This window comes from Taudactylus pleione, unplaced genomic scaffold (genome assembly GCF_031769625.1).
Source record: "Taudactylus pleione unplaced genomic scaffold, aTauple2 ptg000134l, whole genome shotgun sequence".
Taxonomy (NCBI): domain Eukaryota; kingdom Metazoa; phylum Chordata; class Amphibia; order Anura; family Myobatrachidae; genus Taudactylus; species Taudactylus pleione.
Genome location: NW_028284536.1, coordinates 4,529,318 through 4,553,014, shown reverse-complemented (window position 1 = coordinate 4,553,014; position 23,697 = coordinate 4,529,318). Strand labels below are relative to the sequence as shown.

General features: G+C 35.0%; 12 non-coding genes across 12 annotated transcripts; all 12 read left to right on the top strand.

Moving 5' to 3' along the window:
• The first annotated feature begins 1,786 nt into the window (after positions 1 to 1,786).
• On the top strand, positions 1,787 to 1,860 carry TRNAN-GUU (transfer RNA asparagine (anticodon GUU)). The gene has a single exon. It is a non-coding gene; the product is annotated as a tRNA-Asn (tRNA).
• Positions 1,861 to 6,471: 4,611 nt separating this feature from the next.
• On the top strand, positions 6,472 to 6,545 carry TRNAN-GUU (transfer RNA asparagine (anticodon GUU)). Its single transcript has one exon. It is a non-coding gene; the product is annotated as a tRNA-Asn (tRNA).
• A 3,675-nt stretch (positions 6,546 to 10,220) lies between these two features.
• Positions 10,221 to 10,294, top strand: TRNAN-GUU (transfer RNA asparagine (anticodon GUU)). The gene has a single exon. It is a non-coding gene; the product is annotated as a tRNA-Asn (tRNA).
• An 862-nt stretch (positions 10,295 to 11,156) lies between these two features.
• TRNAN-GUU (transfer RNA asparagine (anticodon GUU)) lies at positions 11,157 to 11,230 on the top strand. The gene has a single exon. It is a non-coding gene; the product is annotated as a tRNA-Asn (tRNA).
• Positions 11,231 to 12,093: 863 nt separating this feature from the next.
• On the top strand, positions 12,094 to 12,167 carry TRNAN-GUU (transfer RNA asparagine (anticodon GUU)). Its single transcript has one exon. It is a non-coding gene; the product is annotated as a tRNA-Asn (tRNA).
• An 862-nt stretch (positions 12,168 to 13,029) lies between these two features.
• TRNAN-GUU (transfer RNA asparagine (anticodon GUU)) lies at positions 13,030 to 13,103 on the top strand. The gene has a single exon. It is a non-coding gene; the product is annotated as a tRNA-Asn (tRNA).
• Positions 13,104 to 14,881: 1,778 nt separating this feature from the next.
• On the top strand, positions 14,882 to 14,955 carry TRNAN-GUU (transfer RNA asparagine (anticodon GUU)). Its single transcript has one exon. It is a non-coding gene; the product is annotated as a tRNA-Asn (tRNA).
• An 842-nt stretch (positions 14,956 to 15,797) lies between these two features.
• On the top strand, positions 15,798 to 15,871 carry TRNAN-GUU (transfer RNA asparagine (anticodon GUU)). Its single transcript has one exon. It is a non-coding gene; the product is annotated as a tRNA-Asn (tRNA).
• Positions 15,872 to 19,544: 3,673 nt separating this feature from the next.
• Positions 19,545 to 19,618, top strand: TRNAN-GUU (transfer RNA asparagine (anticodon GUU)). Its single transcript has one exon. It is a non-coding gene; the product is annotated as a tRNA-Asn (tRNA).
• Positions 19,619 to 21,396: 1,778 nt separating this feature from the next.
• On the top strand, positions 21,397 to 21,470 carry TRNAN-GUU (transfer RNA asparagine (anticodon GUU)). The gene has a single exon. It is a non-coding gene; the product is annotated as a tRNA-Asn (tRNA).
• An 862-nt stretch (positions 21,471 to 22,332) lies between these two features.
• On the top strand, positions 22,333 to 22,406 carry TRNAN-GUU (transfer RNA asparagine (anticodon GUU)). Its single transcript has one exon. It is a non-coding gene; the product is annotated as a tRNA-Asn (tRNA).
• An 841-nt stretch (positions 22,407 to 23,247) lies between these two features.
• TRNAN-GUU (transfer RNA asparagine (anticodon GUU)) lies at positions 23,248 to 23,321 on the top strand. Its single transcript has one exon. It is a non-coding gene; the product is annotated as a tRNA-Asn (tRNA).
• The last annotated feature ends 376 nt before the right edge of the window (positions 23,322 to 23,697 follow it).

Here is a 23,697-nt window from a genome sequence, read left to right as displayed (position 1 = left end):
GTCAAATTTTGGGGAATTTTAGGTAGAGAAGTCAACATGTCAAACTACCTATTTTATGGTAGGGTTCAAGAATTTCTCTGAAACAATTATCTCTAAAGTGAGTTTAATTTGATTTAAGCCAATTTATTCAACATTTAGAAAATACCTGAAGGTTAATGTTGTTCCTGGTGATATCTAATCAGCAGAATGCAACCTAGCATCATTTTTAAGTGGAAGCCTGTGTTATGTTAAAACCAGGTGTTATCTTATCAGTACAAAGGTAAGGAATTAAGAAAAACTTTTTGAAGTTTGAAGATTTTTCTTACAAAATCATTGTCTTTTTGCATCACCAAAGTGTAAGCTGGAAAGATGATTTTGATAAATTACTTGTTAGATCACCTGATTTGCTCTTCTTGAGTCAATGTAGTTTGTTTTTCTCAATAACCATAGAAGTAATAGGGTAAAGTAAAGACATTATGTGGATTTTTTGCTACAGCACTTCTGTCAAAATACGAATTAAATGAGTTAAGATGATAATGGATTTTCTACTATAAGCAAAGACCAAAAAAGTCAAAAAAGCAATCCCAATTTTAGATTTGATAAATGAAAATAGCACATAGCAGAGGATGGTTTTGATCCATCAATCTCTGGGTTATGGGCCCAGCACGCTTCCGCTGCGCCACTCTGCTGCTCATGGAAGTGCTTAGAACTCAAGAAGGGTTGATTCATCACAAGAACATGGCAATGTGTTCCTTTTAATTAGCGAAAAATCCTAAAATAACTGTCCAGATTAGAGACTTTATAAACTTTGGTAAGGAAACTTTCCAGATCAATGTTTCTTAGCTGTTGTTTGTTTATGTCTCATATAGGGTCTCTGTGGCACAATTGGTTAGCACGTTCGGCTGTTAATTGGAATATTGGTGGTTCAATCCCACCCAGGGATGAAAATCTTCTATTAGTCAAATTTTGGGGATTTTTAGGTAGAGAAGTCAACATGTCAAACTACCTATTTTATGGTAGGGTTCAAGACTTTCTCTGAAACAATTATCTCTAAAGTGAGTTTAATTTGATTTAAGCCAATTTATTCAACAATTAGAAAATACCTGAAGGTTAATGTTGTTCCTGGTGATATCTAATCAGCAGAATGGAACCTAGCAGCATTTTTAAGTGAAAGCCTGTGTTATGTTATAACCAGGTGTTATCTTATCAGTACAAAGGTAAGGAATTAAGAAAAACTTTTTGAAGTGTGAAGATTTTTCTTACAAAATCATTGTCTTATTGCATCACCAAAGTGTAAGCTGGAAAGATGATTTAAATAAATTACTTGTTAGATCACCTGATTTGCTCTTCTGGAGTCAATGTAGTTTGTTTTTCTCAATAACCATAGAAGTAATAGGGTAAAGTAAAGACATTATGTGGATTTTTTGCTACAGCACTTCTGTCAAAATACCAATTAAATGAGTTAAGATGATAATGGATTTTCTACTATAAGCAAAGACCAAAAAAGTCAAAATAGCAATCCCAATTTTAGATTTGATAAATGAAAATAGCACATAGCAGAGGATGGTTTAGATCCATCAACCTCTGGGTTATGGGCCCAGCACGCTTCCGCTGCGCCACTCTGCTGCTCATGGAAATGCTTAGAACTCAAGAAGGGTTGATTCATCACAAGAACATGGCAATGTGTTCCTTTTAATTAGCGAAAAATCCTAAAATAACTGTCCAGATTAGAGACTTTATAAACTTTGGCAAGGAAACTTTCCAGATCAATGTTTCTTAGCTGTTGTTAGTTTATGTCTCACATAGGGTCTCTGTGGCGCAATTGGTTAGTGCGTTCGGCTGTTAACCGGAAGGTTGGTGGTTCAATCCCACCCAGGGACGAGAATCTTCTATTAGTCAAATTTTGGGGAATTTTAGGTAGAGAAGTCAACATGTCAAACTACCTATTTTATGGTAGGGTTCAAGACTTTCTCTGAAACAATTATCTCTAAAGTGAGTTTAATTTGATTTAAGCCAATTTATTCAACATTTAGAAAATACCTGAAGGTTAATGTTGTTCCTGGTGATATCTAATCTGCAGAATGCAACCTAGCAGCATTTTTAAGTGGAAGCCTGTGTTATGTTAAAACCAGGTGTTATCTTATCAGTACAAAGGTAAGGAATTAAGAAAAACTTTTTGAAGTTTGAAGATTTTTCTTACAAAATCATTGTCTTTTTGCATCACCAAAGTGTAAGCTGGAAAGATGATTTTGATAAATTACTTGTTAGATCACCTGATTTGCTCTTCTTGAGTCAATGTAGTTTGTTTTTCTCAATAACCATAGAAGTAATAGGGTAAAGTAAAGACATTATGTGGATTTTTTGCTACAGCACTTCTGTCAAAATACGAATTAAATGAGTTAAGATGATAATGGATTTTCTACTATAAGCAAAGACCAAAAAAGTCAAAAAAGCAATCCCAATTTTAGATTTGATAAATGAAAATAGCACATAGCAGAGGATGGTTTTGATCCATCAATCTCTGGGTTATGGGCCCAGCACGCTTCCGCTGCGCCACTCTGCTGCTCATGGAAGTGCTTAGAACTCAAGAAGGGTTGATTCATCACAAGAACATGGCAATGTGTTCCTTTTAATTAATGAAAAATCCTAAAATAACTGTCCAGATTAGAGACTTTATAAACTTTGGTAAGGAAACTTTCCAGATCAATGTTTCTTAGCTGTTGTTTGTTTATGTCTCATATAGGGTCTCTGTGGCACAATTGGTTAGCACGTTCGGCTGTTAATTGGAATATTGGTGGTTCAATCCCACCCAGGGATGAAAATCTTCTATTAGTCAAATTTTGGGGATTTTTAGGTAGAGAAGTCAACATGTCAAACTACCTATTTTATGGTAGGGTTCAAGACTTTCTCTGAAACAATTATCTCTAAAGTGAGTTTAATTTGATTTAAGCCAATTTATTCAACAATTAGAAAATACCTGAAGGTTAATGTTGTTCCTGGTGATATCTAATCAGCAGAATAGAACCTAGCAGCATTTTTAAGTGAAAGCCTGTGTTATGTTATAACCAGGTGTTATCTTATCAGTACAAAGGTAAGGAATTAAGAAAAACTTTTTGAAGTGTGAAGATTTTTCTTACAAAATCATTGTCTTATTGCATCACCAAAGTGTAAGATGGAAAGATGATTTTGATAAATTACTTGTTAGATCACCTGATTTGCTCTTCTGGAGTCAATGTAGTTTGTTTTTCTCAATAACCATAGAAGTAATAGGGTAAAGTAAAGACATTATGTGGATTTTTTGCTACAGCACTTCTGTCAAAATACGAATTAAATGAGTTAAGATGATAATGGATTTTCTACTATAAGCAAAGACCAAAAAAGTCAAAATAGCAATCCCAATTTTAGATTTGATAAATGAAAATAGCACATAGCAGAGGATGGTTTCGATCCATCGACCTCTGGGTTATGGGCCCAGCACGCTTCCGCTGCGCCACTCTGCTGCTCATGGAAATGCTTAGAACTCAAGAAGGGTTGATTCATCACAAGAACATGGCAATGTGTTCCTTTTAATTAGCGAAAAATCCTAAAATAACTGTCCAGATTAGAGACTTTATAAACTTTGGCAAGGAAACTTTCCAGATCAATGTTTCTTAGCTGTTGTTAGTTTATGTCTCACATAGGGTCTCTGTTACGCAATTGGTTAGTGCGTTCAGCTGTTAACTGGAAGGTTGGTGGTTCAATCCCACCCAGGGACGAGAATCTTCTATTAGTCAAATTTTGGGGAATTTTAGGTAGAGAAGTCAACATGTCAAACTACCTATTTTATGGTAGGGTTCAAGACTTTCTCTGAAACAATTATCTCTAAAGTGAGTTTAATTTGATTTAAGCCAATTTATTCAACATTTAGAAAATACCTGAAGGTTAATGTTGTTCCTGGTGATATCTAATCAGCAGAATGCAACCTAGTAGCATTTTTAAGTGGAAGCCTGTGTTATGTTAAAACCAGGTGTTATCTTATCAGTACAAAGGTAAGGAATTAAGAAAAACTTTTTGAAGTTTGAAGATTTTTCTTACAAAATCATTGTCTTTTTGCATCACCAAAGTGTAAGCTGGAAAGATGATTTTGATAAATTACTTGTTAGAACACCTGATTTGCTCTTCTGGAGTCAATGTAGTTTGTTTTTCTCAATAACCATAGAAGTAATAGGGTAAAGTAAAGACATTATGTGGATTTTTTGCTACAGCACTTCTGTCAAAATACGAATTAAATGAGTTAAGATGATAATGGATTTTCTACTATAAGCAAAGACCAAAAAAGTCAAAATAGCAATCCCAATTTTAGATTTGATAAATGAAAATAGCACATAGCAGAGGATGGTTTCGATCCATCGACCTCTGGGTTATGGGCCCAGCACGCTTCCGCTGCGCCACTCTGCTGCTCATGGAAATGCTTAGAACTCAAGAAGGGTTGATTCATCACAAGAACATGGCAATGTGTTCCTTTTAATTAGCCAAAAATCCTAAAATAACTGTCCTGATTAGAGACTTTATAAACTTTGGCAAGGAAACTTTCCAGATCAATGTTTCTTAGCTGTTGTTAGTTTATGTCTCACATAGGGTCTCTGTGGCGCAATTGGTTAGTGCGTTCGGCTGTTAACCGGAAGGTTGGTGGTTCAATCCCACCCAGGGATGAGAATCTTCTATTAGTCAAATTTTGGGGAATTTTAGGTAGAGAAGTCAACATGTCAAACTACCTATTTTATGGTAGGGTTCAAGAATTTCTCTGAAACAATTATCTCTAAAGTGAGTTTAATTTGATTTAAGCCAATTTATTCAACATTTAGAAAATACCTGAAGGTTAATGTTGTTCCTGGTGATATCTAATCAGCAGAATGCAACCTAGCATCATTTTTAAGTGGAAGCCTGTGTTATGTTAAAACCAGGTGTTATCTTATCAGTACAAAGGTAAGGAATTAAGAAAAACTTTTTGAAGTTTGAAGATTTTTCTTACAAAATCATTGTCTTTTTGCATCACCAAAGTGTAAGCTGGAAAGATGATTTTGATAAATTACTTGTTAGATCACCTGATTTGCTCTTCTTGAGTCAATGTAGTTTGTTTTTCTCAATAACCATAGAAGTAATAGGGTAAAGTAAAGACATTATGTGGATTTTTTGCTACAGCACTTCTGTCAAAATACGAATTAAATGAGTTAAGATGATAATGGATTTTCTACTATAAGCAAAGACCAAAAAAGTCAAAAAAGCAATCCCAATTTTAGATTTGATAAATGAAAATAGCACATAGCAGAGGATGGTTTCGATCCAACGACCTCTGGGTTATGGGCCCAGCACACTTCCGCTGCGCCACTCTGCTGCTCATGGAAGTGCTTAGAACTCAAGAAGGGTTGATTCATCACAAGAACATGGCAATGTGTTCCTTTTAATTAATGAAAAATCCTAAAATAACTGTCCAGATTAGAGACTTTATAAACTTTGGTAAGGAAACTTTCCAGATCAATGTTTCTTAGCTGTTGTTTGTTTATGTCTCATATAGGGTCTCTGTGGCACAATTGGTTAGCACGTTCGGCTGTTAATTGGAATATTGGTGGTTCAATCCCACCCAGGGATGAAAATCTTCTATTAGTCAAATTTTGGGGATTTTTAGGTAGAGAAGTCAACATGTCAAACTACCTATTTTATGGTAGGGTTCAAGACTTTCTCTGAAACAATTATCTCTAAAGTGAGTTTAATTTGATTTAAGCCAATTTATTCAACAATTAGAAAATACCTGAAGGTTAATGTTGTTCCTGGTGATATCTAATCAGCAGAATGGAACCTAGCAGCATTTTTAAGTGAAAGCCTGTGTTATGTTATAACCAGGTGTTATCTTATCAGTACAAAGGTAAGGAATTAAGAAAAACTTTTTGAAGTGTGAAGATTTTTCTTACAAAATCATTGTCTTATTGCATCACCAAAGTGTAAGCTGGAAAGATGATTTAAATAAATTACTTGTTAGATCACCTGATTTGCTCTTCTGGAGTCAATGTAGTTTGTTTTTCTCAATAACCATAGAAGTAATAGGGTAAAGTAAAGACATTATGTGGATTTTTTGCTACAGCACTTCTGTCAAAATACGAATTAAATGAGTTAAGATGATAATGGATTTTCTACTATAAGCAAAGACCAAAAAAGTCAAAATAGCAATCCCAATTTTAGATTTGATAAATGAAAATAGCACATAGCAGAGGATGGTTTAGATCCATCAACCTCTGGGTTATGGGCCCAGCACGCTTCCGCTGCGCCACTCTGCTGCTCATGGAAATGCTTAGAACTCAAGAAGGGTTGATTCATCACAAGAACATGGCAATGTGTTCCTTTTAATTAGCGAAAAATCCTAAAATAACTGTCCAGATTAGAGACTTTATAAACTTTGGCAAGGAAACTTTCCAGATCAATGTTTCTTAGCTGTTGTTAGTTTATGTCTCACATAGGGTCTCTGTGGCGCAATTGGTTAGTGCGTTCGGCTGTTAACCGGAAGGTTGGTGGTTCAATCCCACCCAGGGACGAGAATCTTCTATTAGTCAAATTTTGGGGAATTTTAGGTAGAGAAGTCAACATGTCAAACTACCTATTTTATGGTAGGGTTCAAGACTTTCTCTGAAACAATTATCTCTAAAGTGAGTTTAATTTGATTTAAGCCAATTTATTCAACATTTAGAAAATACCTGAAGGTTAATGTTGTTCCTGGTGATATCTAATCAGCAGAATGCAACCTAGCAGCATTTTTAAGTGGAAGCCTGTGTTATGTTAAAACCAGGTGTTATCTTATCAGTACAAAGGTAAGGAATTAAGAAAAACTTTTTGAAGTTTGAAGATTTTTCTTACAAAATCATTGTCTTTTTGCATCACCAAAGTGTAAGCTGGAAAGATGATTTTGATAAATTACTTGTTAGATCACCTGATTTGCTCTTCTTGAGTCAATGTAGTTTGTTTTTCTCAATAACCATAGAAGTAATAGGGTAAAGTAAAGACATTATGTGGATTTTTTGCTACAGCACTTCTGTCAAAATACGAATTAAATGAGTTAAGATGATAATGGATTTTCTACTATAAGCACAGACCAAAAAAGTCAAAAAAGCAATCCCAATTTTAGATTTGATAAATGAAAATAGCACATAGCAGAGGATGGTTTCGATCCATCAATCTCTGGGTTATGGGCCCAGCACGCTTCCGCTGCGCCACTCTGCTGCTCATGGAAGTGCTTAGAACTCAAGAAGGGTTGATTCATCACAAGAACATGGCAATGTGTTCCTTTTAATTAATGAAAAATCCTAAAATAACTGTCCAGATTAGAGACTTTATAAACTTTGGTAAGGAAACTTTCCAGATCAATGTTTCTTAGCTGTTGTTTGTTTATGTCTCATATAGGGTCTCTGTGGCACAATTGGTTAGCACGTTCGGCTGTTAATTGGAATATTGGTGGTTCAATCCCACCCAGGGATGAAAATCTTCTATTAGTCAAATTTTGGGGATTTTTAGGTAGAGAAGTCAACATGTCAAACTACCTATTTTATGGTAGGGTTCAAGACTTTCTCTGAAACAATTATCTCTAAAGTGAGTTTAATTTGATTTAAGCCAATTTATTCAACAATTAGAAAATACCTGAAGGTTAATGTTGTTCCTGGTGATATCTAATCAGCAGAATAGAACCTAGCAGCATTTTTAAGTGAAAGCCTGTGTTATGTTATAACCAGGTGTTATCTTATCAGTACAAAGGTAAGGAATTAAGAAAAACTTTTTGAAGTGTGAAGATTTTTCTTACAAAATCATTGTCTTATTGCATCACCAAAGTGTAAGCTGGAAAGATGATTTTGATAAATTACTTGTTAGATCACCTGATTTGCTCTTCTGGAGTCAATGTAGTTTGTTTTTCTCAATAACCATAGAAGTAATAGGGTAAAGTAAAGACATTATGTGGATTTTTTGCTACAGCACTTCTGTCAAAATACGAATTAAATGAGTTAAGATGATAATGGATTTTCTACTATAAGCAAAGACCAAAAAAGTCAAAATAGCAATCCCAATTTTAGATTTGATAAATGAAAATAGCACATAGCAGAGGATGGTTTCGATCCATCGACCTCTGGGTTATGGGCCCAGCACGCTTCCGCTGCGCCACTCTGCTGCTCATGGAAATGCTTAGAACTCAAGAAGGGTTGATTCATCACAAGAACATGGCAATGTGTTCCTTTTAATTAGCGAAAAATCCTAAAATAACTGTCCAGATTAGAGACTTTATAAACTTTGGCAAGGAAACTTTCCAGATCAATGTTTCTTAGCTGTTGTTAGTTTATGTCTCACATAGGGTCTCTGTTACGCAATTGGTTAGTGCGTTCAGCTGTTAACTGGAAGGTTGGTGGTTCAATCCCACCCAGGGACGAGAATCTTCTATTAGTCAAATTTTGGGGAATTTTAGGTAGAGAAGTCAACATGTCAAACTACCTATTTTATGGTAGGGTTCAAGACTTTCTCTGAAACAATTATCTCTAAAGTGAGTTTAATTTGATTTAAGCCAATTTATTCAACATTTAGAAAATACCTGAAGGTTAATGTTGTTCCTGGTGATATCTAATCAGCAGAATGCAACCTAGTAGCATTTTTAAGTGGAAGCCTGTGTTATGTTAAAACCAGGTGTTATCTTATCAGTACAAAGGTAAGGAATTAAGAAAAACTTTTTGAAGTTTGAAGATTTTTCTTACAAAATCATTGTCTTTTTGCATCACCAAAGTGTAAGCTGGAAAGATGATTTTGATAAATTACTTGTTAGAACACCTGATTTGCTCTTCTGGAGTCAATGTAGTTTGTTTTTCTCAATAACCATAGAAGTAATAGGGTAAAGTAAAGACATTATGTGGATTTTTTGCTACAGCACTTCTGTCAAAATACGAATTAAATGAGTTAAGATGATAATGGATTTTCTACTATAAGCAAAGACCAAAAAAGTCAAAATAGCAATCCCAATTTTAGATTTGATAAATGAAAATAGCACATAGCAGAGGATGGTTTCGATCCAACGACCTCTGGGTTATGGGCCCAGCACGCTTCCGCTGCACCACTCTGCTGCTCATGGAAGTGCTTAGAACTCAAGAAGGGTTGATTCATCACAAGAACATGGCAATGTGTTCCTTTTAATTAATGAAAAATACTAAAATAACTGTCCAGATTAGAGACTTTATAAACTTTGGTAAGGAAACTTTCCAGATCAATGTTTCTTAGCTGTTGTTTGTTTATGTCGCATATAGGGTCTCTGTGGTACAATTGGTTAGCACGTTCGGCTGTTAATTGGAATATTGGTGGTTCAATCCCACCCAGGGACGAAAATCTTCTATTAGTCAAATTTTGGGGAATTTTAGGTAGAGAAGTCAACATGTCAAACTACCTATTTTATGGTAGGGTTCAAGACTTTCTCTGAAACAATTATCTCTAAAGTGAGTTTAATTTGATTTAAGCCAATTTATTCAACATTTAGAAAATACCTGAAGGTTAATGTTGTTCCTGGTGATATCTAATCAGCAGAATGCAACCTAGCAGCATTTTTAAGTGGAAGCCTGTGTTATGTTAAAACCAGGTGTTATCTTATCAGTACAAAGGTAAGGAATTAAGAAAAACTTTTTGAAGTTTGAAGATTTTTTCTTACAAAATCATTGTCTTTTTGCATCACCAAAGTGTAAGCTGGAAAGATGATTTTGATAAATTACTTGTTAGAACACCTGATTTGCTCTTCTGGTGTCAATGTAGTTTGTTTTTCTCAATAACCATAGAAGTAATAGGGTAAAGTAAAGACATTAAGTGGATTTTTTGCTACAGCACTTCTGTCAAAATATGATTAAAATGAGTTAAGATGATAATGGATTTTCTACTAAAAGCAAAGACCAAAAAAGTCAAAATAGCAATCCCAATTTTAGATTTGATAAATCAAAATAGCACATAGCAGAGAATGGTTTCGATCCATCGACCTCTGGGTTATGGGCCCAGCACGCTTCTGCTGCGCCACTCTGCTGCTCATGGAAGTGCTTAGAACTCAAGAAGGGTTGATTCATCACAAGAACATGGCAATGTGTTCCTTTTAATTAACGAAAAATCCTAAAATAACTGTCCAGATTAGAGACTTTATAAACTTTGGCAAGGAAACTTTCCAGATCAATTTTTCTTAGCTGTTGTTTGTTTATGTCTCATGTTCGGTCTCTGTGGCGCAATTGGTTAGCGCTTTCGGCTGTTAACCGGAAGGTTGGTGGTTCAATCCCACCCAGGGACGAGAATCTTCTATTAGTCAAATTTTGGGGATTTTATGAAGAGAAGTCAACATGTCTAACTACCTATTTTATGGTAGGGTTCAAGACTTTCTCTGAAACAATTATCTCTAAAGTGAGTTTAATTTGATTTAAGCCAATTTATTCAACAATTAGAAAATACCTGAAGGTTAATGTTGTTCCTGGTGATATCTAATCAGCAGAATGCAACCTAGCAGCATTTTTAAGTGAAAGCCTGTGTTATGTTATAACCAGGTGTTATCTTACCAGTACAAAAGTAAGGAATTAAGAAAAACTTTTTGAAGTTTGAAGATTTTTCTTACAAAATCATTGTCTTTTTGCATCACCAAAGTGTAAGCTGGAAAGATGATTTTGATAAATTACTTGTTAGAACACCTGATTTGCTCTTCTGGAGTCAATGTAGTTTGTTTTTCTCAATAACCATAGAAGTAATAGGGTAAAGTAAAGACATTAAGTGGATTTTTTGCTACAGCACTTCTGTCAAAATATGATTGAAATGAGTTAAGATGATAATGGATTTTCTACTAAAAGCAAAGACCAAAAAAGTCAAAATAGCAATCCCAATTTTAGATTTGATAAATCAAAATAGCACATAGCAGAGGATGGTTTCGATCCATCGACCTCTGGGTTATGGGCCCAGCACGCTTCTGCTGCGCCACTCTGCTGCTCATGGAAGTGCTTAGAACTCAAGAAGGGTTGATTCATCACAAGAACATGGCAATGTGTTCCTTTTAATTAACGAAAAATCCTAAAATAACTGTCCAGATTAGAGACTTTATAAACTTTGGCAAGGAAACTTTCCAGTTCAATCTTTCTTTGCAGTTGTTTGTTTATGTCTCATATAGGGTCTCTGTGGCGCAATTGGTTAGCGTGTTCGGCTGTTAACCGGAAAGTTGGTGGTTCAATCCCACCCAGGGACGAGAATCTTCTATTAGTCAAATTTTGGGGAATTTTAGGTAGAGAAGTCAACATGTCTAACTACCTATTTTATGGTAGGGTTCAAGACTTTCTCTGAAACAATTATCTCTAAAGTGAGTTTAATTTGATTTAAGCCAATTTATTCAACAATTAGAAAATACCTGAAGGTTAATGTTGTTCCTGGTGATATCTAATCAGCAGAATGCAACCTAGCAGCATTTTTAAGTGAAAGCCTGTGTTATGTTATAACCAGGTGTTATCTTACCAGTACAAAGGTAAGGAATTAAGAAAAACTTTTTGAAGTTTGAAGATTTTTCTTACAAAATCATTGTCTTTTTGCATCACCAAAGTGTAAGCTGGAAAGATGATTTTGATAAATTACTTGTTAGAACACCTGATTTGCTCTTCTGGAGTCAATGTAGTTTGTTTTTCTCAATAACCATAGAAGTAATAGGGTAAAGTAAAGTCATTATGTGGATTTTTTGCTACAGCACTTCTGTCAAAATACGAATTAAATGAGTTAAGATGATAATGGATTTTCTACTATAAGCAAAGACCAAAAAAGTCAAAATAGCAATCCCAATTTTAGATTTGATAAATCAAAATAGCACATAGCAGAGGATGGTTTCAATCCATCGACCTCTGGGTTATGGGCCCAGCACGCTTCCGCTGCGCCACTCTGCTGCTCATGGAAATGCTTAGAACTCAAGAAGGGTTGATTCATCACAAGAACATGGCAATGTGTTCCTTTTAATTAGCGAAAAATCCTACAATAACTGTCCAGATTAGAGACTTTATAAACTTTGGCAAGGAAACTTTCCAGATCAATGTTTCTTAGCTGTTGTTAGTTTATGTCTCACATAGGGTCTCTGTGGCGCAATTGGTTAGCGCGTTCGGCTGTTAACCGGAAGGTTGGTGGTTCAATCCCACCCAGGGATGAGAATCTTCTATTAGTCAAATTTTGGGGATTTTATGAAGAGAAGTCAACATGTTAAATTACCTATTTTATGGTAGGGTTCAAGACTTTCTCTGAAACAATTATCTCTAAAGTGAGTTTAATTTGATTTAAGCCAATTTATTCAACATTTAGAAAATACCTGAAGGTTAATGTTGTTCCAAGTGATATCTAATCAGCACAATGCAGCCGAGTAGAATTCTTTAGTGGAAGCCTGTGTTATTTTAAAACCAGGTGTTATCTTATCAGTACAAAGGTAAGGAATTAAGAAAAACTTTTTGAAGTGTGAAGATTTTTCTTACAAAATCATTACCTTATTGCATCACCAAAGTGTAAGCTGGAAAGATGATTTTGATAAATTACTTGTTAGAACACCTGATTTGCTCTTCTGGAGTCAATGTAGTTTGTTTTTCTCAATAACCATAGAAGTAATATGGTAAAGTAAAGACATTATGTGGATTTTTTGCTACAGCACTTCTGTGAAAATATGAATTAAATGAGTTAAGATGATAATGGATTTTCTACTATAAGCAAAAACCAAAAAAGTCAAAATACCAATCCCAAATTTAGATTTGATAAATGAAAATAGCACATAGCAGAGGATGGTTTCAATCCATAGACCTCTGGGTTATGGGCCCAGCACGCTTCCGCTGCGCCACTCTGCTGCTCATGGAAATGCTTAGAACTCAAGAAGGGTTGATTCATCACAAGAACATGGCAATGTGTTCCTTTTAATTAACGAAAAATCCTAAAATAACTGTCCAGATTAGAGACTTTATAAACTTTGGCAAGGAAACTTTCCAGATCAATTTTTCTTAGCTGTTGTTTGTTTATGTCTCATGTTCGGTCTCTGTGGCGCAATTGGTTAGCGCTTTCGGCTGTTAACCGGAAGGTTGGTGGTTCAATCCCACCCAGGGACGAGAATCTTCTATTAGTCAAATTTTGGGGATTTTATGAAGAGAAGTCAACATGTTAAATTACCTATTTTATGGTAGGGTTCAAGACTTTCTCTGAAACAATTATCTCTAAAGTGAGTTTAATTTGATTTAAGCCAATTTATTCAACATTTAGAAAATACCTGAAGGTTAATGTTGTTCCAGGTGATATCTAATCAGCACAATGCAACCTAGCAGCATTTTTAAGTGGAAGCCTGTGTTATGTTAAAACCAGGTGTTATCTTATCAGTACAAAGGTAAGGAATTAAGAAAAACTTTTTGAAGTGTGAAGATTTTTCTTACAAAATCATTGTCTTATTGCATCACCAAAGTGTAAGCTGGAAAGATGATTTTGATAAATTACTTGTTAGAACACCTGATTTGCTCTTCTGGAGTCTATGTAGTTTGTTTTTCTCAATAACCATAGAAGTAATAGGGTCAAGTAAAGACATTATGTGGATTTTTTGCTACAGCACTTCTGTCAAAATACGATTAAAATGAGTTAAGATGATAATGGATTTTCTACTATAAGCAAAGACCAAAAATTTTAGATTTGATAAATGAAAATAGCACATAGCTGAGGATGGTTTCGATCCAACGACCTCTGGGTTATGGACCCAGCACGCTTCCGCTGTGCCACTCTGCTGCTCATGGAAGAGCTTAGAACTCAAGAAGGGTTGATTCATCACAAGAACATTGCAATGTGTTCCTTTAAATTAATGAAAAATCCTAAAATAACTGTCCAGATTAGAGACTTTATAAACTTTGGCAAGGAAACTTTCCAGATCAATTTTTCTTAGCTGTTGTTTGTTTATGTCTCATGTAGGGTCTCTGTGGCGCAATTGGTTAGCGCTTTTGGCTGTTAACCGGAAGGTTGGTGGTTCAATCCCACCCAGGAATGAGAATCTTCTATTAGTCAAATTTTGGGGATTTTATGAAGAGAAGTCAACATGTTAAATTACCTATTTTATGGTAGGGTTCAAGACTTTCTCTGAAACAATTATCTCTAAAGTGAGTTTAATTTGATTTAAGCCAATTTATTCAACATTTAGAAAATACCTGAAGGTTAACATTGTTCCAGGTGATATCTAATCAGCACAATGCAACCTAGCAGCATTTTTAAGTGGAAGCCTGTGTTATGTTAAAACCAGGTGTTATCTTATCAGTACAAAGGTAAGGAATTAAGAAAAACTTTTTGAAGTGTGAAGATTTTTCTTACAAAATCATTGTCTTATTGCATCACCAAAGTGTAAGCTGGAAAGATGATTTTGATAAATTACTTGTTAGAACACCTGATTTGCTCTTCTGAAGTCAATGTAGTTTGTTTTTCTCAATAACCATAGAAGTAATAGGGTCAAGAAAAGACATTATGTGGATTTTTTGCTACAGCACTTCTGTCAAAATACGATTAAAATGAGTTAAGATGATAATGGATTTTCTACTATAAGCAAAGACCAAAAAAGTCAAAATAGCAATCCCAATTTTAGATTTGATAAATGAAAATAGCACATGGCTGAGGATGGTTTCGATCCAACGACCTCTGGGTTATGGGCCCAGCACGCTTCCGCTGTGCCACTCTGCTGCTCATGGAAGAGCTTAGAACTCAAGAAGGGTTGATTCATCACAAGAACATTGCAATGTGTTCCTTTAAATTAATGAAAAATCCTAAAATAACTGTCCAGATTAGAGACTTTATAAACTTTGGCAAGGAAACTTTCCAGATCAATTATTCTTAGCTGTTGTTTGTTTATGTCTCATGTAGGGTCTCTGTGGCGCAATTGGTTAGCGCTTTCGGCTGTTAACCGGAAGGTTGGTGGTTCAATCCCACCCAGGGACGAGAATCTTCTATTAGTCAAATTTTGGGGATTTTATGAAGAGAAGTCAACATGTTAAATTACCTATTTTATGGTAGGGTTCAAGACTTTCTCTGAAACAATTATCTCTAAAGTGAGTTTAATTTGATTTAAGCCAATTTATTCAACATTTAGAAAATACCTGAAGGTTAACGTTGTTCCAAGTGATATCTAATCAGCACAATGCAGCTGAGTAGAATTCTTAAGTGGAAGCCTGTGTTATTTTAAAACCAGGTGTTATCTTATCAGTACATAGGTAAGGAATTAAGAAAAACTTTTTGAAGTGTGAAGATTTTTCTTACAAAATCATTGTCTTATTGCATCACCAAAGTGTAAGCTGGAAAGATGATTTTGATAAATTACTTGTTAGAACACCTGATTTGCTCTTCTGGAGTCTATGTAGTTTGTTTTTCTCAATAACCATAGAAGTAATAGGGTCAAGTAAAGACATTATGTGGATTTTTTGCTACAGCACTTCTGTCAAAATACGATTAAAATGAGTTAAGATGATAATGGATTTTCTACTATAAGCAAAGACCAAAAATTTTAGATTTGATAAATGAAAATAGCACATAGCTGAGGATGGTTTCGATCCAACGACCTCTGGGTTATGGGCCCAGCACGCTTCCGCTGTGCCACTCTGCTGCTCATGGAAGAGCTTAGAACTCAAGAAGGGTTGATTCATCACAAGAACATTGCAATGTGTTCCTTTAAATTAATGAAAAATCCTAAAATAACTGTCCAGATTAGAGACTTTATAAACTTTGGCAAGGAAACTTTCTAGATCAATTTTTCTTAGCTGTTGTTTGTGTATGTCTCATGTAGGGTCTCTGTGGCGCAATTGGTTAGCGCTTTCGGCTGTTAACCGGAAGGTTGGTGGTTCAATCCCTCCCAGGGACGAGAATCTTCTATTAGTCAAATTTTGGGGATTTTATGAAGAGAAGTCAACATGTTAAATTACCTATTTTATGGTAGGGTTCAAGACTTTCTCTGAAACAATTATCTCTAAAGTGAGTTTAATTTGATTTAAGCCAATTTATTCAACATTTAGAAAATACCTGAAGGTTAATGGTGTTCCAAGTGATATCTAATCAGCACAATGCAGCCGAGTAGAAATCTTAAGTGGAAGCCTGTGTTATGTTAAAATCAGGTGTTATCTTATCAGTACAAAGGTAATGAATTAAGAAAAACTTTTTGAAGTGTGAAGATTTTTCTTACAAAATCATTGTCTTATTGCATCACCAAAGTGTAAGCTGGAAAGATTATATTGATAAATTACTTGTTAGAACACCTGATTTGCTCTTCTGGAATCAATGTAGTTTGTTTTTCTCAATAACCATAGAAGTAATCGGGTAAAGTAAAGACATTATGTGGATTTTTTGCTACAGCACTTCTGTCAAAATACAATTAAAATGAGTTTAGATGATAATGTATTTTCTACTATAAGCAAAGACCAAAAAAGTCAAAAAAGCAATCCCAATTTTAGATTTGATAAATGAAAATAGCACATAGCAGAGAAGGGTTTCGATCCATCGACCTCTGGGTTATGGGCCCAGCATGCTTCCGCTGCGCCACTCTGTTGCTCATGGAAGTGCTTAGAACTCAAGAATGGTTGATTCATCACAAGAACATGGCAATGTGTTCCTTTTAATTAACGAAAAACCCTAAAATAACTGTCCAGATTAGAGACTTTATAAACTTTGGCCAGGAAACTTTCCAGATCAATGTTTCTTAGCTGTTGTTTGTTTATGTCTCATGTAGGGTCTCTGTGGTGCAATTGGTTAGCGCATTCGGCTGTTAACTGGAAGGTTGGTGGTTCAATCCCACCCAGGGACATGAATCTTCTATTAGTCAAATTTTGGGGATTTTTAGGTAGAGAAGTCAACATGTCAAACTACCTATTTTATGGTAGGGTTCAAGACTTTCCCTGAAACAATTATCTCTAAATTGAGTTTAATTTGATTTAAGCCAATTTATTCAACATTTAGAAAATACCTGAAGGTTAATGTTGTTCCAAGTGATATCTAATCAGCACAATGCAGCCGAGTAGAATTCTTAAGTGGAAGCCTGTGTTATGTTAAAATCAGGTGTTATCTTATCAGTACAAAGGTAAGGAATTAAGAAAAACTTTTTGAAGTGTGAAGATTTTTCTTACAAAATCATTGTCTTATTGCATCACCAAAGTGTAAGCTGGAAAGATGATATTGATAAATTACTTGTTAGAACACCTGATTTGCTCTTCTGGAATCAATGTAGTTTGTTTTTCTCAATAACCATAGAAGTAATAGGGTAAAGTAAAGACATTATGTGGATTTTTTGCTACAGCACTTCTGTCAAAATACAATTAAAATGAGTTTAGATGATAATGTATTTTCTACTATAAGCAAAGATCAAAAAAGTCAAAAAAGCAATCCCAATTTTAGATTTGATAAATGATAATAGCACATAGCAGAGGAGGGTTTCGATCCATCGACCTCTGGGTTATGGGCCCAGCATGCTTCCGCTGCGCCACTCTGCTGCTCATGGAAGTGCTTAGAACTCAAGAATGGTTGATTCATCACAAGAACATGGCAATGTGTTCCTTTTAATTACCGAAAAATCCTAAAATAACTGTCCAGATTAGAGACTTTATAAACTTTGGCAAGGAAACTTTCCAGATCAATGTTTCTTAGCTGTTGTTTGTTTATGTCTCATGTAGGGTCTCTGTGGTGCAATTGGTTAGCGCATTTGGCTGTTAACTGGAAGGTTGGTGGTTCAATCCCACCCAGTTATGAGAATCTTCTATTAGTCAAATTTTGGGGATTTTTAGGTAGAGAAGTCAACATGTCAAACTACCTATTTTATGGTAGGGTTCAAGACTTTCCCTGAAACAATTATCTCTAAAGTGAGATTAATTTGATTTAAGCCAATTTATTCAACATTTAGAAAATACCTGAAGGTTAATGTTGTTCCAAGTGATATCTAATCAGCACAATGCAGCCGAGTAGAATTCTTTAGTGGAAGCCTGTGTTATTTAAAAACCAGGTGTTATCATATCAGTACAAAGGTAAGGAATTAAAAAAAACTTTTTGAAGTGTGAAGATTTTTCTTACAAAATCATTACCTTATTGCATCACCAAAGTGTAAGCTGGAAAGATGATTTTGATAAATTACTTGATATAACACCTGATTTGCTCTTCTGGAGTCAATGTAGTTTGTTTTTCTCAATAACCATAGAAGTAATATGGTAAAGTAAAGACATTATGTGGATTTTTTGCTACAGCACTTCTGTGAAAATACGAATTAAATGAGTTAAGATGATAATGGATTTTCTACTATAAGCAAAGACCAAAAAAGTCAAAATACCAATCCCAAATTTAGATTTGATAAATGAAAATAGCACATAGCAGAGGATGGTTTCAATCCATCGACCTCTGGGTTATGGGCCCAGCACACTTCCGCTGCACCACTCTGCTGCTCATGGAAGTGCGTAGAACTCAAGAAGGGTTGAATCATCACAAGAACATGGCAATGTGTTCCTTTTAATTAACGAAAAATCCTAAAATAACTGTCCAGATTAGAGACTTTATAAACTTTGGCAAGGAAACTTTCCAGATCAATGTTTCTTAGCTGTTGTTTATTTATGTCTCATATAGGGTCTCTGTGGTGCAATTGGTTAGCGCATTCAGCTGTTAACCAGAATGTTGGTGGTTCAATCCCACCCAGGGACAAGAATCTTCTATTAGTCAAATTTTGGGGATTTTTAGTTAGAGAAGTCAACATGTCAAACTACCTATTTTATGGAAGGGTTCAAGACTTTCCCTGAAACAATTATCTCTAAAGTGAGATTAATTTGATTTAAGCCAATTTATTCAACATTTAGAAAATATCTGAAGGTTAATGTTGTTCCAAGTGATATCTAATCAGCACAATGCAGCCGAGTAGAATTCTTTAGTGGAAGCCTGTGTTATTTTAAAACCAGGTGTTATCTTATCAGTACAAAGGTAAGGAATTAAGAAAAACTTTTTGAAGTGTGAAGATTTTTCTTACAAAATCATTACCTTATTGCATCACCAAAGTGTAAGCTGGAAAGATGATTTTGATAAATTACTTGTTAGAACACCTGATTTGCTCTTCTGGAGTCAATGTAGTTTGTTTTTCTCAATAACCATAGAAGTAATATGGTAAAGTAAAGACATTATGTGGATTTTTTGCTACAGCACTTCTGTGAAAATACGAATTAAATGAGTTAAGATGATAATGGATTTTCTACTATAAGCAAAGACCAAAAAAGTCAAAATACCAATCCCAAATTTAGATTTGATAAATGAAAATAGCACATAGCAGAGGATGGTTTCAATCCATCGACCTCTGGGTTATGGGCCCAGCACACTTCCGCTGCACCACTCTGCTGCTCATGGAAGTGCTTAGAACTCAAGAAGGGTTGAATCATCACAAGAACATGGCAATGTGTTCCTTTTAATTAACGAAATATCCTAAAATAACTGTCCAGATTAGAGACTTTATAAACTTTGGCAAGGAAACTTTCCAGATCAATTTTTCTTAGCTGTTGTTTGTTTATGTCTCATGTTCGGTCTCTGTGGCGCAATTGGTTAGCGCTTTCGGCTGTTAACCGGAAGGTTGGTGGTTCAATCCCACCCAGGGACGAGAATCTTCTATTAGTCAAATTTTGGGGATTTTATGAAGAGAAGTCAACATGTTAAATTACCTATTTTATGGTAGGGTTCAAGACTTTCTCTGAAACAATTATCTCTAAAGTGAGTTTAATTTGATTTAAGCCAATTTATTCAACATTTAGAAAATACCTGAAGGTTAATGTTGTTCCTGGTGATATCTAATCAGCACAATGCAACCTAGCAGCATTTATAAGTGGAAGCCTGTGTTATGTTAAAACCAGGTGTTATCTTATCAGTACAAAGGTAAGGAATTAAGAAAAACTTTTTGAAGTGTGAAGATTTTTCTTACAAAATCATTGTCTTATTGCATCACCAAAGTGTAAGCTGGAAAGATGATTTTGATAAATTACTTGTTAGAACACCTGATTTGCTCTTCTGGAGTCAATGTAGTTTGTTTTTCTCAATAACCATAGAAGTAATAGGGTAAAGTAAAGACATTATGTGGATTTTTTGCTACAGCACTTCTGTCAAAATACGATTAAAATGAGTTAAGATGATAATGGATTTTCTACTATAAGCAAAGACCAAAAAAGTCAAAATAGCAATCCCAATTTTAGATTTGATAAATGAAAATAGCACATAGCTGAGGATGGTTTCGATCCAACGACCTCTGGGTTATGGGCCCAGCACGCTTCCGCTGTGCCACTCTGCTGCTCATGGAAGAGCTTAGAACTCAAGAAGGGTTGATTCATCACAAGAACATTGCAATGTGTTCCTTTAAATTAATGAAAAATCCTAAAATAACTGTCCAGATTAGAGACTTTATAAACTTTGGCAAGGAAACTTTCCAGATCAATTTTTCTTAGCTGTTGTTTGTTTATGTCTCATGTAGGGTCTCTGTGGTGCAATTGGTTAGCGCTTTCGGCTGTTAACCGGAGGGTTGGTGGTTCAATCCCACCCAGGGACGAGAATCTTCTATTAGTCAAATTTTGGGGATTTTATGAAGAGAAGTCAACATGTTAAATTACCTATTTTATGGTAGGGTTCAAGACTTTCTCTGAAACAATTATCTCTAAAGTGAGTTTAATTTGATTTAAGTAAATTTATTCAACATTTACAAAATACCTGAAGGTTAACGTTGTTCCAAGTGATATCTAATCAGCACAATGCAGCTGAGTAGAATTCTTAAGTGGAAGCCTGTGTTATTTTAAAACCAGGTGTTATCTTATCAGTACAAAGGTAAGGAATTAAGAAAAACTTTTTGAAGTGTGAAGATTTTTCTTACAAAATCATTGTCTTATTGCATCACCAAAGTGTAAGCTGGAAAGATGATTTTGATAAATTACTTGTTAGAACACCTGATTTGCTCTTCTGGAGTCTATGTAGTTTGTTTTTCTCAATAACCATAGAAGTAATAGGGTCAAGTAAAGACATTATGTGGATTTTTTGCTACAGCACTTCTGTCAAAATACGATTAAAATGAGTTAAGATGATAATGGATTTTCTACTATAAGCAAAGACCAAAAATTTTATATTTGATAAATGAAAATAGCACATAGCTGAGGATGGTTTCGATCCAACGACCTCTGGGTTATGGACCCAGCACGCTTCAGCTGTGCCACTCTGCTGCTCATGGGAGAGCTTAGAACTCAAGAAGGGTTGATTCATCACAAGAACATTGCAATGTGTTCCTTTAAATTAATGAAAAATCCTAAAATAACTGTCCAGATTAGAGACTTTATAAACTTTGGCAAGGAAACTTTCCAGATCAATTTTTCTTAGCTGTTGTTTGTTTATGTCTCATGTAGGGTCTCTGTGGCGCAATTGGTTAGCGCTTTCGGCTGTTAACCGGAAGGTTGGTGGTTCAATCCCACCCAGGGATGAGAATCTTCTATTAGTCAAATTTTGGGGATTTTATGAAGAGAAGTCAACATGTTAAATTACCTATTTTATGGTAGGGTTCAAGACTTTCTCTGAAACAATTATCTCTAAAGTGAGTTTAATTTGATTTAAGCCAATTTATTCAACATTTAGAAAATACCTGAAGGTTAACGTTGTTCCAGGTGATATCTAATCAGCACAATACAACCTAGCAGCATTTTTAAGTGGAAGCCTGTGTTATGTTAAAACCAGGTGTTATCTTATCAGTACAAAGGTAAGGAATTAAGAAAAACTTTTTGAAGTGTGAAGATTTTTCTTACAAAATCATTGTCTTATTGCATCACCAAAGTGTAAGCTGGAAAGATGATTTTGATAAATTACTTGTTAGAACACCTGATTTGCTCTTCTGAAGTCAATGTAGTTTGTTTTTCTCAATAACCATAGAAGTAATAGGGTCAAGTAAAGACATTATGTGGATTTTTTGCTACAGCACTTCTGTCAAAATACGATTAAAATGAGTTAAGATGATAATGGATTTTCTACTATAAGCAAAGACCAAAAAAGTCAAAATAGCAATCCCAATTTTAGATTTGATAAATGAAAATAGCACATGGCTGAGGATGGTTTCGATCCAACGACCTCTGGGTTATGGTCCCAGCACGGTTCCGCTGTGCCACTCTGCTGCTCATGGAAGAGCTTAGAACTCAAGAAGGGTTGATTCATCACAAGAACATTGCAATGTGTTCCTTTAAATTAATGAAAAATCCTAAAATAACTGTCCAGATTAGAGACTTTATAAACTTTGGCAAGGAAACTTTCCAGATCAATTATTCTTAGCTGTTGTTTGTTTATGTCTCATGTAGGGTCTCTGTGGCGCAATTGGTTAGCGCTTTCGGCTGTTAACCGGAAGGTTGGTGGTTCAATCCCACCCAGGGACGAGAATCTTCTATTAGTCAAATTTTGGGGATTTTATGAAGAGAAGTCAACATGTTAAATTACCTATTTTATGGTAGGGTTCAAGACTTTCTCTGAAACAATTATCTCTAAAGTGAGTTTAATTTGATTTAAGCCAATTTATTCAACATTTAGAAAATACCTGAAGGTTAACGTTGTTCCAAGTGATATCTAATCAGCACAATGCAGCTGAGTAGAATTCTTAAGTGGAAGCCTGTGTTATTTTAAAACCAGGTTTTATCTTATCAGTACAAAGGTAAGGAATTAAGAAAAACTTTTTGAAGTGTGAAGATTTTTCTTACAAAATCATTGTCTTATTGCATCACCAAAGTGTAAGCTGGAAAGATGATTTTGATAAATTACTTGTTAGAACACCTGATTTGCTCTTCTGGAGTCTATGTAGTTTGTTTTTCTCAATAACCATATAAGTAATAGGGTCAAGTAAAGACATTATGTGGATTTTTTGCTACAGCACTTCTGTCAAAATACGATTAAAATGAGTTAAGATGATAATGGATTTTCTACTATAAGCAAAGACCAAAAATTTTAGATTTGATAAATGAAAATAGCACATAGCTGAGGATGGTTTCGATCCAACGACCTCTGGGTTATGGGCCCAGCACGCTTCCGCTGTGCCACTCTGCTGCTCATGGAAGAGCTTAGAACTCAAGAAGGGTTGATTCATCACAAGAACATTGCAATGTGTTCCTATAATTAATGAAAAATCCTAAAATAACTGTCCAGATTAGAGACTTTATAAACTTTGGCAAGGAAACTTTCTAGATCAATTTTTCTTAGCTGTTGTTTGTTTATGTCTCATGTAGGGTCTCTGTGGCGCAATTGGTTAGCGCTTTCGGCTGTTAACCGGAAGGTTGGTGGTTCAATCCCACCCAGGGACGAGAATCTTCTATTAGTCAAATTTTGGGGATTTTATGAAGAGAAGTCAACATGTTAAATTACCTATTTTATGGTAGGGTTCAAGACTTTCTCTGAAACAATTATCTCTAAAGTGAGTTTAATTTGATTTAAGCCAATTTATTCAACATTTAGAAAATACCTGAAGGTTAATGGTGTTCCAAGTGATATCTAATCAGCACAATGCAGCCGAGTAGAAATCTTAAGTGGAAGCCTGTGTTATGTTAAAATCAGGTGTTATCTTATCAGTACAAAGGTAATGAATTAAGAAAAACTTTTTGAAGTGTGAAGATTTTTCTTACAAAATCATTGTCTTATTGCATCACCAAAGTGTAAGCTGGAAAGATTATATTGATAAAT